The sequence below is a fragment of the Octopus bimaculoides genome, chromosome 20, assembly GCF_001194135.2.
Source record: "Octopus bimaculoides isolate UCB-OBI-ISO-001 chromosome 20, ASM119413v2, whole genome shotgun sequence".
Lineage (NCBI taxonomy): Eukaryota > Metazoa > Mollusca > Cephalopoda > Octopoda > Octopodidae > Octopus > Octopus bimaculoides.
The window spans coordinates 20,162,278-20,166,182 of NC_069000.1; the positions used below are offsets into that span (position 1 = coordinate 20,162,278).

The 3,905-nt window shown below is 32.9% G+C and overlaps 1 long non-coding RNA gene across 13 annotated transcripts in view; it reads left to right on the forward strand.

The window, feature by feature from the left end:
• Positions 1-3,905, forward strand: part of LOC106871257 (uncharacterized) — a 413,124-nt gene that overhangs the window by 339,486 nt on the left and 69,733 nt on the right. For 11 of the 13 annotated variants that reach the window (XR_008266341.1, XR_008266336.1, XR_008266342.1 and 8 more), the window contains one exon: positions 547-639. The exons of the other annotated variants lie outside the window; for them this stretch is intronic. This is a non-coding gene — a long non-coding RNA (uncharacterized LOC106871257). The remainder of the gene's footprint in view (positions 1-546; positions 640-3,905) is intronic. 13 annotated transcript variants of the gene reach the window in all.

The following is a 3,905-nucleotide window of genomic DNA, read 5'->3' on the forward strand; positions in this document are numbered from 1 at the left end:
CTTCTTCTTCTTCTTCTTCTTCTTCTTCTTCTTCTTCTTCTTCTTCTTCTTCTTCTTCTTTCTCAACTACTACTGCTGCTTAAACAATGAAAACCAAGAATTCATATCAAATATTAGAACCTATATATATATACCTATATATATATACCTATATATATATATATATATACCTATATATATATATATATACCTATATACAGAATGGATGTATAGACATTAATATGTATATATATATATGTATATATATATATATATACACACACACGCATGTACATACATACGTTCATACATAAACATGTATATAGGAATATATATTTGTATGTAGGCATGTATGTATATACACAGCCTCCTCTCCGTCTTACTGCATGTTGTGCGCGTGTTTGTGTGTGAGTGAGCGATTATAGTATGTATGCATCAATAGTTTAGTAAGAAAACATTCTATAATGTTCTAAGTTTTGTGTTCTTTTACGAAATCCACAATCAGGTCTGCCATTAAAAGTTGCCTTTAAACAAGAAGTATTTGTCTTCTCTTTTTTTTTTTTGCAGACTACCAAAAGTTGAATAGACCAAACAGTAACCAGATTAAGATGCAGCTAGATACTATTACTCAACATTCCATTGGAATTAGAATGAAATTTGGTGAGTTCACATATGGCGTGAAAACAACGGGCAATGAATTGACTAGTTATACAATTTACAGAGTAGGTGTAGCGTAGATATACTACCTAGATAGTTGTAGTTGAGAGGACTATAGATTATAAATATTTAGTAAAGGATCATAACAGAAGGATAATGTTTTAATGAATCAGCTTTGGCTGAATAGACTAGTCGTCGAAAGTTTGTGGCAATCCTGACTTGAATTTACGAAGGTAGCGTAGGCATCCCTCTCTGGGAGATCAACTGTAAGAAATAGGGAACAAATCTGACTGAAATTACAGCCTAACATTTACAGAAAAGCAAGGAAACATTGCGATTAATGTGTTATGAGTCGATCTTGGTCATATAGCTGGAGCAAATTGCTATTAGAATAAACTGACATGCACATAAAATGTCTTAGGTGTGCATTCATAGTATGGCGTCATGGATATTGTTGTTACCATGTTATTGAAGAGTTGTGTGTGTGTGTGTGTGCGCTGTGTGTGTGTGTGTGCTGTGTGTGTGTGTGTGTGTGTGTGTGTGTGTGTGTGTATGTTGTTAAGCAGAGTTTAAAGATACAAAAACGAATCAAAGTGTAAATTATTGTTGTATTTCGGGATGGTCATTTACAAAGATTAAGTCCAGGGGGCGATTTCTTCGACTAGAAGGCGGTGCTCCAACATGGCCACAGTCAAAATGACTGAGACAAGTACATATGTATGTATGTATGTATGTATGTATGTATGTATGTACGTATGTATGTATGTATGTATGTATGTACGTATGTATGTATGTATGTATGTATGTATGTATGTAGGTATGTATGTATGTATGTATGTATGTATGTATGTATGTAAATATGCATGTATGTATGAATGTGTGTATGTACGCACTATATAAACCATGTGTCTATTTGGCATGAAATAAAAATTTCCATCACGAAATACAACAATATCGGCTTCAATACAAGGTTTCACATCAGGAATCTTGCAACACATATTCATAAACGTAACAAAGTGTAAATGATTTTTCCAATAACATAACACAGTCACCAACCGCCACCGAAGCACACAATATAACGCACTCTGCACATACTCTACATATTCAGTGGTTGACACTTGAATATAGCACAACCCACATAGCCTATATTCTACAATAAACACCCCATGTAAAAAGCAACAGATGTAGTGCACAGACACTGCTATTCACTCGAAAATCAACGCCACACACGCGCCAGGAACAATCTAGTGTTGATTGTTGATCAATAGAAATTAGCGTAAAACTGGAAATTGTCAGATAAAACTTAGCATTGAGAATGGGATTAGATAAATGTGCTAACGATACTATCAGAACATTTAAAGATACAAATACTGAATTAAACCAAAACTTCCCTTACAAAACTTGTAAGTAGATAAAACTAATATATTACGACACAATAAAGAGGAAAATTAGAAATGATTACTAGAGAGAAATCAAATAAGTATTAAATGCTAAACTCAGTACTAGAAATAAGATAATGAGTATAAATAAAATAACGATCACGGTTATATGTTACAGTTTCAAGATAATGAAGTGGAAATTATATGGAATAGCTGAAAGAGTTAAGACAGAAACAATAAACTAGTAACAACAAGCTTAAGTTATTACTCTCCAAAACTTAGACATATAGAATATATCTTCCCAATATAAATGGAGGAACGTCTCTGATTCAAATAGCAGTGTGATTGGAAAAAAAAAGAATGAAAAGCTGAACTGATTAATGTCATTAGAAACGGGAAGACAAAAATACATGTTTCTCTGTTTGTATGGAAACAATGAAGTACAAAAGAAGAAATTAACTTACTGAAGAAATGGATTTAAGCAGGAAAAAAGCCAGATGTTCTTTATGTTTTTTAAAGACAAACTGAAAGGGAATGCCAAAATATTGTAAAGAAAATGTAAAGATTATATGCCAACGTAATATGGCAGTCCTGGTTAGGATGAATGCTACTATTGTTTAATCCCAGGAAACATCGTCTCCACCTTTTTCCAACGTCTAAGTACTATACATGGCAAGAAACTGGAGACGGTGTTTCCTGGGATTAAATAACAGTAACATTCGTCATAACCAGGACGACCACATTATGTTGGCAAATAATCTTTACTCTAGGGTACTGTTATTGAATGTCTCTCGTTGAGAGACTTAGAAATAATAAATTTTCTATTTAGTAAAGAAAAAAATTAAGAGAAAATCTATTTTATGATAGCTAATAAGCCGCAAGACTCGACTCCAAAGAATGGAACTATAGAGAAAACAGTAATTATTCAGCTGGTTTTATGCAATGTCATACAAACCAAATATATTGTCAAAGCCAACTACAGACGATAAACAAAGATGATAGCATTTAATGTAGGAGGTGCAACAAATACGATAAACAATCCTTCAAATGATTCCCAGCTTCCCAGTCCTTGTTAAGTATGAGCGTATGCAATATGCAGAGAGACCATGGAATCAGCTTCTATGCTCAATGAGCGACATGTCAATACTTATAAGTGAAAACACATAAAAAGAAATTATATAAACAACGTGAAAGTACTGTGCATGGTAAGAAACTGGCCGCAATTATTTGGAACTTTTCTGTGCAGATTGACAAAGCGATCGTTGAAAATTCTGATGATTTCGAACAAAAATACTTTCAGACCAAAACAACGCCCTGGCGTATGTGGATATGCTGTCAAAGAGAATCTAAAATAATCTAGACGAGCAAGATGTGGGACAAATGAAAAAAAAATGAAAATATTAGTAATAAACGGAGCACTAGACATAATAAAAGTATAGAATGAATACACAAAAAGCCAAAGTAGAGTTCACAGTTTTATTCAAAGTCCAAAATAATAGGTACAGCTCATATTCTTCTTGAAAGATTTTCAGCTCAATAGTACAACTCAAGCTGTACGTATTGTACATAACATTTTTGAAATCGTAAAAAAAAAAATTAAAAAAAGTTCTCACTACACATATTTTACGCATTCATCGCCATTGAAATAACACATAATCCTGCATAATTGATACCCGACACTATAACACCAGCAACTCAAACAACTCACATTCTACACAGTTTCCACCCAAATAATGTAACACAAGCCACACAGCACATACTCAGCGCAACCTTGAAGACAGGAAAATTAGTTAAGCACAATAATGTCATGTTAGATAAAACACACACACACACACACACACACATATATATATATATATATATATATATATATATATATATATATATATA